At 45.4% G+C, this 12,745-nt stretch overlaps 1 long non-coding RNA gene across 2 annotated transcripts; it reads right to left on the bottom strand.

Moving 5' to 3' along the window:
- Positions 1-371: 371 nt before the first annotated feature.
- On the bottom strand, positions 372-12,431 carry LOC146865679 (uncharacterized). 2 transcript variants are annotated; one of them, XR_014976676.1, is made up of 3 exons: positions 12,316-12,431; positions 11,973-12,187; positions 372-1,085 (listed from the first exon to the last, which is right to left on the bottom strand). It is a non-coding gene; the product is annotated as an uncharacterized LOC146865679 (long non-coding RNA). The 2 variants fall into 2 exon arrangements; XR_014976677.1 differs by having other exon boundaries at positions 11,951-12,187.
- Between the last annotated feature and the right edge of the window lie 314 nt (positions 12,432-12,745).

Raw genomic sequence — 12,745 nt, forward strand, 5'->3', positions numbered from 1 at the left:
CAGACCCGACGTCACACTAACTCATTCACACATGCATTCATTGGTGGGGCCCATAACACCAACACTCACACTATCCATTCACCGGTTTGCACACAGTTGGAGGGATGAGCGGTTCAAGCGCTCGACATGTGGGGGAAAATACCTTATATCTTATAGTGAAAGAAAGGTTATTTTACAGAATATACATCAATATCCCTTCCACCTACAGATCTCAATCCTAAACATCAAGGCACTCCTCCCACGTGGCCAATGGACCAAATAGTTGGATTGGTTGATGGTGATCTAGAACCAGCTAAAACACATTTAAGATTTAGATCTTACCCTTCTCAATAACTCACAAACTCATTCTTTGTCAATCAATATCTGTTTATCTAAAATTTCTTAGGAAAGTTAAAGTTGCGTTTGGAGAGTTTATATCAAAATTTCAATTAAATCGCAGAACATCATATTTACCTATTCTGACTAGTCTAAGTCTGTCGTCATTTGTCAAAGCAGATTAATGTTCAAGTTCTGTGCTCAGCACGCCACAGTCTCAAAGATCGGCCTAGACCAGAGACATGCAAGCATCCGGCAATGCCCATAGAATTAGGAAAAGTTCGTAGTCATCAGACATTTGAGAAGCACCGGACCATTTAGGATTCAGGAACGCAGCAGTCACTCTAAGTAGTAGAGTTCGTGTAGCGTCACCGTCGTCGTGGTGGTCATCGATTAGTAGGATAGGAAGATTGGAAGGAAGGTCCCTCTCTATTCTACCATGTACTTTTATAACAAAATCACAGTAAAAGTTACATTTTGATAATTTCGTACAGTCGTGATTGTTTGGTTGAGATCATCCGATGGGGTTTAGCACAGTTTAAGGGGTGAGGTCACAGTTCAGTCCATTCCGGTTTCTTTTGTGAACATCCTTTGTTTTGGCACTTGGCTGTTGTCCCACCGTGGCCTTGACTTAGTACAGTGGGTTACGGGTCATGCAGAGGCTCCAGTCATCTGTGTTGCACATGCGCAGTTCGCTCCGCGCCATGTGGGACAGTGGCCACATCGTCATGTCGCGTCGGCAGCCATTTTTATTTAGGCCCAAACGCCAACTTAAGCGAAACAAACACAAAAGAGTAATTAATGCATAGAAATAATAAATCTAATGTTAACCCCTTACTAATCCCTCTGTGTGCTTGTATTTATCTAGCGTATAGCAACATTTAAAGCGTTTATATTCACCCTTTGCGTTGTCTTCTCGGGCAACATTACAGAGACATCACAAAAGCAACATATACCATGGAATATTCTATTTATTACACATACTACTGTTAGTATGCGTACAGATTTTAGAAATAATATTTAGCCATGCAAAATGCAAATCCCACGAATATCTTGTATTTTAATAATGTTGATTAATAGAACATGCAAACTCATTTAAAATATTATAATTAATAGATTATTCAATTAGTGATCTCATGCAGAATAGGGGGGGTATACAAAATTTTGTACTACCCGCTCCATCAAGATCTGCCTGAGAGAGCTGGACATAAGAGCCCTACAAGTGGGAACCAGCAACAGCAGTAATGGTGGCAGCATACCTGCAGTTTCCTGACATGATCTCAGAGTTCATATCCCAAAAGATGTGGTGCCAAGTTACAATGTGGGGGATGACGTAGATAAATGTTTGAAAGCCTATGACGTGGCTCTCAGAGAACACAGGGTCCTAGAGGAGCTCTGAGGGGTAGTCTACATAGGTACATGCCCGCAGTGGGGAAGGACACACTCCTTACATTAGAAAAGGCAAACCAGACCAACTACCCTGCCATGAAGGCCATTTTTCTCTAAAAGTTTGGTTTGACAATTGAGAAGTGCAGTCAATGGTTCAGGGCCAGTCACAAACTCACCAAACAAACATGAGTAGATTTTTTGGATTATGCTGGTAAGGTACTGAAGAGCTGGGTGAAGACAGCGAAACTGATGATTATGAAGAGTTGTATGATTTGTTTATGAAGGAGCAAATTCTTGATAATTGTTTTGCAGAGCTGTGAAAAACACCTAGTGGATACCAAGCTGACTGACTCCAGGAAGCTTACAGAGGAGGCTGACATCTTCGTCAGCACTGGAGTGTCCAAGAAGGTATCTGAGGGGGACTCTCAAACGGATAGTCAGAGTCTCCAATGGAAGAAAAAGATGGGAGATCAAAAAAGGAGTTATTTAAAGGCCCCAAAAATATTTTGCATGGGAAAGGATCTGGGTCCCAGTCCCAATCTGGCCACCAGAAGTCAACATACCCTGGCAAATGTCAGCAGCCTAAAACTCACAAGTGCTATGAGTGTGGTGAATATGGACACTGCAAAGGGGATCCTAAATGTCCAAGAAATGTACACCCTCCCACTGGAGGGAAGAACCCACGGGTAGCTAGCATAGCACTGGGGAGGAGTTTGTCACAATTAATGGGGAGGTTTGACAGGGTTTACCTTAGTCTCCTTGGTGGACAGTGAGATTTCCTAAGATCCATGTGCCCTCAAATACTACCAAGTATATGCAATGGGTCACCATGAACCGCCAAGGGGAGGAGGCCTTCAGAGACACAGGTGCCAGCATGACTATCATAAGGAGTCAGTTGGTGTCCCCAGAGCAGGTGATTTCCAATGCATTCCACCAAGTTGTGGTGGCTAACAACAGGGAGGGCCACGCATTTGAGTGGGGGGGTTTTCTCAATGTTGCTGTGAGCTCTGCCATGCCTGTGAACTGTTTGTTGGGTAATGACCTAGAGCACACTGTCTGGAAAGAAGTGGAGCTCAATCCTCAATTGCAGGTGTTGGAGTTACCTGAGTTGATCTGTGCTACAAGGTCCATGGCTGCTCGGGAGGGTAGTCATAAAGGGCTGGAGCCTGGAATAATGGAACAGCCAGCTTGTAAAATCAAGAAAGACAGAGGGTGTGGGAAACCAGCCCCTGAATGCACTCAAATTGAACCGATGGGTACCTGCAGTTGCCACCCCAGCGCCTACTGAGGAGGACATTGAGCCCCTTGGTAACCTGCCTACACCTGCTCATTGGAGGACTAACCAGGAAGTAGTTCTGTAGGGCACAGAGGGAGTGTCCAACCCTTGAGGACATGACACGCAAGGGTGAAGCCCAAGCAGCATGCAAGGATTCTGGGAGCTATCCAATTTATTTGGAGGACAACCTCCATTACAGTGAGCCTACGGTTCCTGTATATGAGAAAACAAGGCCCTGGTGGTCCCCCAATGTTACAGGACCTTCCTACTGGAGCTGGCTCATGACAAAGCCCTGGAAGGACACTTGGACCAGGACAAGACCTTTGCAAGGATTCCCCCACATTTCTTTTCGCTTATGATCAGAATATTCTCAGACACATTCTGTATGACCTGTGTGACCTGTGAGGCTAGTGGGAAGATAGGAAAAAAGTTAAAGTATTCCCTGGAACCACTACCCATCATTAGCACCCCCTTAGCACCCCCTTTGAAAGGGTGGGCATCGATACTGTTGGGCCCATGGATCCCCAGACGTCTTCTGGTCACAGGTTTATCTTGGTTCTGGTAGATGACATCACCCGATACCCAGAGGCCGTACCTCTAGGCCCACCACTTTATCTGTGGTGGCAAGGGCCCTGATGGGGATTTTTACCTGAGTGGATATCCCCGAGAAAGTTGTGTCTGACGGGGGCACAAATGTCTTGTCTGCATATATGCAGTCCATGTGGAAAGATCATGTAGTTACTTACAAGTTCTCCACCCCTTACCACCCCCAGATAAATGGGCTTGTTGAAAAATTCAATAAGACCATAAAAGGAATGATTAGAAGACTGCCTGAGGAAAAAGTGGGATATTCTCTTGTCTTGCCCTATCTATTGTTTTCCTACAGGTAAGTACCGAAGAAGGGGGTGGGTTTTGGCTCCTTTGAGCTTCTGTATGGTCACCCTGTCAGAGTGCCTCTCAAATTGGTGAAGGATGAATGTGAGAAATCTCCCAGGAAAGTTCTCCAGGAAGTAGCAAGCTATATGCTGGCCTTTCGTTACCAAAGAGCTAAGTTGTTTACGCAAGCTTCTAACAACTTGGACGCCAGTCAGGCTGTAATGAAGAAGTGGTATGACCAAAATACTACCACTGTGGAATTACAGCCTGGGCAGAAAGTGTGGGTCATGGAACTTCAGGACCATTGGGCTGGGCCTTATGGGGTGATTGAGAAGAAGGGTAAGGCTACTTAAGTGGTGGACCTTAAGACCCCCAGACAACCCCATAGGTTGCTTCACATCAATCGTCTCAAACCCCATTTGAGCGGTCTAAGCTCACCATGCTGATGGTGACAGCTGGGGCAAAGGGAAAGGAGAATGAACCTCTCTCTGACTTCTTAGCCTCAGAGGAGAAGGATGTGTCTGTGGAAGAAGTGATCCTTTCTACCACTATGACTCCTGAACAGCAGAGGGACTGTCTCCAAGTGTTGCAACAGTACTCCTCTCTTTTCTCCCTTATTTCTGGGATTACCCACCTGTATACCCATGATGTGGACACACAGTACAACATCCCTGTCAAGAATAAATCTTACAGGTTGTTGGATAAGGTGAGGGACACCATCAAAAGAGAAGTCTCTAATCTGGATTTGGGGGTGATATAACCCTCCAGTAGCCCCTGGTCCAGTCCTGTGATTCTGGTACCAAAAGCTGTGTCATCGGGCACCACACCTGAACTGAGGTTCTGTGTGGATTACAGCATGCTAAATTCTATGAGCAAGACTGATGCTCACTCTATCTCTAGGGCAGATGAGCCCATTGACATGTTAGGGGCAGCCCAGTACTTAAGCACCTTTGACCTTACAGCAGGGTACTGGCGGATTGGCCTAACAGAGGAAGCCAAGGAAAGGTCAGCCTTCTCCATTCCAGTGGGCCGCTATCAATGTAGGGTGATGCCATTCGAATTAATGAGCACCCCTGCCACCTTCCAGAGGCTGAAAAACCAGGCCCTTACTTGTTTGGAGGCCTCCTTAGCTGCATTCCTGGATGACATAGCTGACTTCAGTAGCAGTTGGGAGGATCACGTCTTTCACTTCTGGGAAGTGTTTCAGGCCCTGCAACAGGCAGGCCTGACTATCAAGGCCAGTCAATTCCAGATTAGGTAGAGGTCTGTGGTGTGCTTGGGACACCTTGTGGGCAGGGGGAAGGCGCAATCCCTTCAGGCCAAGGTAGGAACCATCATGGACTGGGAGCGTCCCCAAACCCAGACTGAGGTCAGGGCCTTCTTTCTTGGGCCTCACTGGGTACTATAGGAGATTTGTCAATGGTTATGACACCATTGTTGCCCTCTTGACTGAGCTAACTTCAAAGACGCAACTGAAAAATGCGATTTGGACAGAGACATGCCAAAAAGCATTTGAATCCCTGAAGCAAGCCATGTGCACAACTCCTGTCCTCAAGGCGCCTGACTTCTCCCAGGAGTTTTTCATTCAGACAAGTCATGGTATGGGGCAATACTTTCACAAATCAATGAAGAGGACCAACCTGTAGCCTTCACCTCCATGAGGTTACTCCCCAGGAAAAAGAGGTGAAGTGCAATGGAAAGAAAAGCTTTTGCTTTGGCCCGGGCAGTAAAGAAGTTGAGGCTGTCTGTTTGGCACCCACTTCCTGATTCAGACAGACCATAGACCACTCAGTTGGATCATGCAAATGAGGGGTGAGAAGAAAAAAATGTTGAGGTGGTCCATTTCCCTACAGGGTATGGACTTCAGGGTGGAACACAGGCCAGGGGTAGACCACGCCAAAGCTGATGGTCTTTCCAGTTTTTTCTGCCTTAGTGATGAGAACTCTCTAAAGGTTGTGTACCTCTCCCCACTTTCAGCCCTGAGGAACACGTATAAAACCTGTCATCCTTAGCCTGGTTCATTGCCTACGCAGTGGGAATGCACTGCGATGCCCACACTGCTCCAACTTCCCTGCACCAATGATGAACAGTGAACAGCGATGCAGGGTCCGTGTCCAAGGCCCGCCGACACCCCTCGTGGCTTGCTCGAGCCCTGCCTCCATCTACGAGCCATGCAGCAGTGTCACTCAGCACACAGAGGCTGCAGCCATCCACAAAGGTACTGTGGGCTCAGGGATCGTGACATCTTTTTTCACTGCCCAGGCAACATCGCAGGCAGTTGCGGGGGAAGTTATTTAGCTGCATTTCTGTCCCCCTTGAAACCATGTAGAGGCACTTTGAGTCCTGATTCAAACACTGCTTTTATGCAGTCCTTGCCAAGCAGAACTACCTTAAAGGCTCTGAAAGCATCCCAGTTGATTTAAACACTGCTTAAATATTTAGCCCTTGTAAAATTCATATCTCCTGATCTACTTATTGGATTTTTGTCATTTTGATCTTATTTTATACGGATAAATATTTCCTGCTATTCTAAACCTGTGTCTTTTGTGGTGTATTCATTGGGTTACTGTGTGTGTGTGTGTGTGTGTGTGTGTGTGTGTGTGCGTGCGTGTGCGTGTGTGTGTGTGTGTGTGTGTGTGTTTTGCACGAATACTTTACACATTGCCTCTTATTATAAGCGTGCCTGCTCTGAGCCAAGCTACCAGAGGGTCAGCACAGATTGTTTTAGGTTTGTAACTAGCTTACCCTGACTAGAGTGGTGGGTTGTGCCTTGCTCAGGTGCAAACCCTAGCCAACCAGATGCCCCATTTCTAACATCTCTACAGCCACAGACTAAAATATCAGTATTTACTCCAATTAACTGCAACTCTAAGCACCTGGCCTCATTCAGGCATTGGAACTGGAGCTAGTGCAACTTCCACTGTGAAAGATAATTTGACTGCATGCCTTTATGTCTGTCCTAAAATGACTCTATAATGGCAATGCAGGTCCCCATGATGATGTTCTGTTTGTGTTTGTCATATTTGTTAACAAGAAAGAAGCTGAAACAATGTCAGCATCTATTCATCACTGCAACAAGCTACACCTGCTTTCATAGTGCCAAGAAGCAACAAGGTTTAGCCGTTCACACTTTATAACTAAATGAACATAAACAATTGTATCTGAAAACCCTTAGGAATTTTCTGAATGTGTGTAAAATATATAGTTCACCTGAAATGTTATGGACAGAGCTGAAACACATCCTCAGATTAAAATGCTGCCTGTCACTGGACAGAGAGACAATAAATCCGGCAATCTGGTTACCAGCAATTTATTTTGACCATTAACAAACATGTTTGATAATTACGAGGAAAAGCCATGGAATATCTGGAAGTACTCCTTACTTCAGAAATTACAGCAGCACCATTTTGCTACTGAAGAGGGAGTGCAGTAATGATCGGTGGAAATTATTTTATTTATGGGTTTGACGGTGCAGCAGCGGGACCGCCCCGCCACCGCACCACCAAACCCGCATGAGGACCGCCCATCCTATAATTACTTTTTAGTAATTGGCGAGCATTTCCTTTGTCGTTCGCACGGCGGTGCCTATAAAATAGGCATCAAAATTAAAACGTCATAGGAAGTTCCAGAATGGCATGGACTAAAATGTCCATGCCGTGCTGGAACTTCTGTGCATGCACACAGGGGGACACATTTTGTGCCCCCCCTGTGTGCATCCACGAGGCACGAGGGACAAGATGTCCCTGCAGGGCCCCCTTTTTTTCCTCACTGCCACTGTTTTCATTGAGAAAAAACCTCCATGAAATCATAGGCGGTGATGAAAGTCGTAATATGCTTGGCGGGATCGCGGCAGTCCCGCCAAGCGAATTGATGCCTCTTGATCGTTGCGCCAGTGCCAGGGATTGGCTGTTCCCTGACGGAGTCAGCGGTTCCAGGCCGGCACTACCACTAGGTTTGTAATGTGGCGGTCGTAAGACCACCACGCCACCATGAGTCTGCCATTCCTCGGACTGCCAGACTCGTAATCAGGCCCTTGTTGTTCCTGGAATATCAGCCTGACAGCTGAATATTTTGGAAAGGCCTACAAGCAATGGTATTAAGGGCTCAACCAATGCCAAAATACATCTCTATCCACTGCCCCAGTATTCCTTAAGAAAGCTATGCTGCACAATAAGCCCCCAGTACAGGGGTTTGAAGAAAACCATGAGGTAATTTTTAAGGCAGTTTATGGTCATTTCCTTAAGAAAGAGTATTCTTGAAGAGGTTCATTTAAGCCAGTCGTTGCTTATATGGGGATGTGTGGATAAAAGCTGACGGCAAGCACAGTTATTTGGGAAATGTGTAGCCCACATAAAAGGCACATCAAGCAAAAGCACATGATAGGTGCAAATATAGCAAGGCTGATGGAAACCAGTGCATGGATTGTGCTTGCACATGAAGGATTGATCCTTTCTCTGCCTGGAAGCAGGTGGAAAATAATGGCTGAATCATACATCTGAATCATTGGTACAGTCTTGCGATGCATGCGTTAGGAGTGGTGATGCGCTAGTGCACAGTCTGGAGTGGTGGAACCCATTTATTTGTATATATGCATTCGTTTTTCCGGTTGCTTGCAGTGAATTGGTTAGGGTACAGACCAAGTGGTAACACGATAGCCATGTTGTGTAATGTGGGAAATGTGATGATAACTTAAAACAGCTATGGTAGATCATATTGCAAACTGGTTCTCCCTAGTGATGTGAAAGCACCAACATCTCCTATTCAGTAGCTCACACATAGTGTTCTTCCAATTGACCTCTGCGTGCGTGTTGCGTTGCATTCCACCAGTCTTCCTGTGATGTTACAGGTTTCCAGGCTGTGGTTAGCAGTCATGCTGTAATGGTTTCAATCAATCATCTGAATGCAGTGGGGCAACTGTGGATGTGTTTAATCTACATATTTTACTGCAAAATGTATCTAGTCTGTATATTTGGCAGTGAGTTCATGAATGATATACACTGTGTAGCCACCAACACTTAAATGACGGCAGAATGTGCACATTGTTTGTTACAGCCATCCTAATGTATGTACTGTTTATGCATTATCCCTCTACATTTACTACTTTAGTTTCCATGCCACCTGTTTTTATTAACTATCCCTGTAAACAGTCACCTATTTACGTATTTATGCCTATCAAATTCTTTTTGGTATGTTAACTCTCTTAGGGGCATATCATCAAGGCCCGGAGATAATTATCGCTAAGCGCACTTAGCACTAGGATAATTATTGCCGGGCAACGTGGAATTTTATCGCTGAGATAGCGTGCTATTAGCATTGCTTATCTCAAAAGCGATAAAATTCCAAGCGCTAACTGGAAATTCAGTGATAATCTCACAAAGTTTGGCGATAGCTTGATGATAGGGCAAGGCATACTTAGCCATGATATCCACCTTACATAGGATATAATGGCTAAGTCAGTCTTGAAGCAGGCGTAAGGAAAGCAGCGATAACAGAGGTTATCGCTACTGTGCTTGTCGCTCTGCAGGTTAGCGTGCCCATTGATAATTGGAGAAATGTCGCTTAGCGACATTTCTCCAGTAATGTTAGGGCAGGAATGCCCACTTTGCATCTCATTAGAGATGCAAATCTGGGCGTTCAGAATACAGGCGCTAATGCAAGGCTTCACGCGATAGCGTGACCTTGCTGATTAGGCGATAAAATTATCGCCGCTTTTCGTACGAAAACGGACGCCAAAGCGGCAATAATTTTGTATCGCCTTGTTGATGATATGCCCCTTGGTTTTCTACATGATTTTTGGTAAATCCATTGAGTGTTGTTGTTGATCTATAGTATGCATTGCTCCCTGTTCTTAGGGCAGTGATACGCTTCTAGATATGCACAGTCTTTCTGAGAGGTGCTCCAGAGGCTCATCTGAGATGTGAATGTTCTTTATCTTCTTCCGAGCACAGTGATTGGATGCAAACATGTCTAGCAGATAAATCCTGCTGGCTTCATAAGCATTGACAAATCCCACCCTTTTCGGCTCCTTATTTACTACCTAACTGGATTTGCCTACCTTTGCTTCTCCCCCCAATGGCCAAATGTGCGCTATGTGCGCTATGTGGCAACCTCTATGGCTGCGTAGAAGTTGTGGCAGTTGTGTCGAACATTTAAGGGTCTGTGAGCCTTCTATTGTGTCCCAAAGTGAACCCACTACCTGGTGCAGACACAAGGATCTGTTCTTTTGTATCCTTCTTCAGGCTGTTTGTCACGTGTGAATCGGCCGCTCTTTGTAGAAGTGCCCATCATCCCTTGCAGACACTTTGTTCTGCATCTGCCTCATAAGCCTCATAAGCATTGTTAGTGCCTGCTCCACATGCCTATGGTTGTGTATAATTTGCCTCAGATTTACTGTCCTTCATGTAAGGGAGCACTGTGTGAAAAGGTGCACCGCAGCATTGCTTGAAGGACAGAAAAGAGTGCAGTGCCCTATGATGTCATCTGCAGCTTGGGTACAATATCTAGAAGTTCTCACACTGTGCCACAATAGATACTCTGCACTTTCTAGCATTATATTAGTACTGGAGATACACATTGCAGTATACATTTTTAGTTGTAGGCACCAGTATAAGGGTCACACATGCAAGATGTATGCTCTATGGGGAAGTACTCAAATTACGTGTAGATTCATCAGGCGATATACCACCTGCCTGTTGCTTGTGCCTACTTTCCAAAGGCTTTAGAATTTGGAGCAAAGTAAGATGATCCTATTTTAGTAAATCTGGTTTTGCACCAAAGCCTCTGGGTTTTGCTCTGGCCTGCTCCAGATACAATCCCTTTGCATCCATTAACAGGGAGGTGTCACAAAGGGGTTTGAGCACAGCACAGAGGTTATGTTTCAGCACAAAATAGCTTTCCTGCATGAAAGATAAACTGTCACTGCTGTTCGTAGTGCATTAAAGTGTTTCACTACGATTGGCGTTCCTTTGCATTTCTCAAGCGCCAATACATACGCTTTGCAAATCTGGCCCTGCGCACAGATTGACATAGAATGCACACAACACAGGGCAGCAAGTAAAGTTCATGCACTGAGTGAATGGGAGAGAGCAGAACAGCGCTGTGTCTAGTATGATATGGTGCTGTTCTACTCTCCCTGGTGCATATTATCAAGCCAGGCGATAAAATTATCGCCACTTTAGCGGCAGAAAACTGCCGCTAAAATGGCGATAATGGGCTTGATAATATGCTCTATGGAATTCCAATTGAAGCTCAGGTTAGATGTCCTTCAAATCTAACATGGGCTTCAATTGGAATTCCATAGAGCATATTATCAAGCCCATTATCGCCGTTTTAGCGGAAGTTTTCTGCCGCTAAAGCGGCGATAATTTTATCGCCTGTCTTGATAATATGCCCCCCTATTCTTCTAACACACTTTTGACTCCAGTGCTCCAACACAGACACCCTCAAACCATAGACCAAGGGTATCTGCATTGGGGGAAGAATCGTTCCTTTCCTCTAAGGCATTTACCACTTTCTATGTGTGCTGTACAGTGCAGCACACAGGCAAAGCAGGACAATCAGGAGAACTGAAGTATTTCTCCTCACAATGCCTGCCTCGAGGAGGCACAGAACTTTGGTGCAAATCCTTGTCTACATTTCACTACAGATAAGGATTTGTGTCAAACCTTAAGTATATTTCCACAGGAACACCCATGCACCACCCAGGAAACACCCGCTAGATGCAAAGTAGTGCAAGGCAGCACATTGCACATCTGTGCATTACTTTGTGTAACAGTAGAACTCAAATCACGATTTGTGTTGGATTGTAAATCCCACCCCAACACTTTGCATCGGATTGGGATTTAAAAAAGTAACGCAAAACTGACACAAAGTGTTTGTAAATCTGGGTCCTGTCGTCTAAAAATACCGCTCACCTTATCTTTGCTGTGTACCTTTGTGCCACTTTTCACCCTTGAGTAGACAACAGTCGTGAGCTGACACTTAGGAAGACTGAGCTGGGCAGAAGTTCAGACACTAGCATCACCCCACCAGAAGGAGTTCGACGTCCGACTACTACCAAAAAACACACAAGATACAGAACAGCAGGATACTCACACACCGTTACAGGGATACATACGGCAAGCACGGAAGGCACTGCTGTTGTTTCCATTGGGTGCTTCTCTCGTTATTTTGAAAGTTCGCACTGCAATTGGTTTGGCGCCATCATGAATCCCATACTCTGTGCTGTGCTAAGAGAGATGACTTAGGTTGTGAAATGCCACGACAGCTCGGCCAGAACATGTCTTTTGCTCTTTATATCGCTTCCGTCTTCTTCCTCAGGGCAGGCTGGTCCTGTTGATGGGTGAGTTTTAGATAACAGCATTAATCATGATGTTTTGTCGTTACAGCAGCAGAATATACATCATCTGTCAGAAATGTGCCTGCTCCACAGGTAGAATGCTTTGGACACTATTACCCACCGTTATCCTTGCTTTTAATATCAGCTACCACGTAAAATGCACTAGATATGAGGCCTGAGTTCTTCGCACTTGTTGCTGACCCTGGAAGGAGAGTTGTCTTTAATGAGCACGAGTTCTTCTGGGACGCAGCATTGAGCACGTGACGCGCAGCACAATCTGGTATTGTCCACCTACCATGAATGAGGACGAAGGGGTCATCGGATGATAGTTTTTTATTACACAGTTTAGCAGATGTCTTCAGAAGGGATGCATTAAGCGTCTGGTGGCTCAATAGATTTCATTACCCCCTAGGGCACCGCTCGAGGGGCCCTCTATTATGCTATAGTGCTGCCTCTATACAATGCAACCTATAGAAAAGGCAGATAAAGTAAATTTGTTGTGCCATTGTGACTTCTCGGTGGCCCGTGCTGTTTTTCTTCCTTGAAACAGA

The sequence above is a fragment of the Triturus cristatus genome, chromosome 2_1 (assembly GCF_964204655.1).
Source record: "Triturus cristatus chromosome 2_1, aTriCri1.1, whole genome shotgun sequence".
Lineage (NCBI taxonomy): Eukaryota > Metazoa > Chordata > Amphibia > Caudata > Salamandridae > Triturus > Triturus cristatus.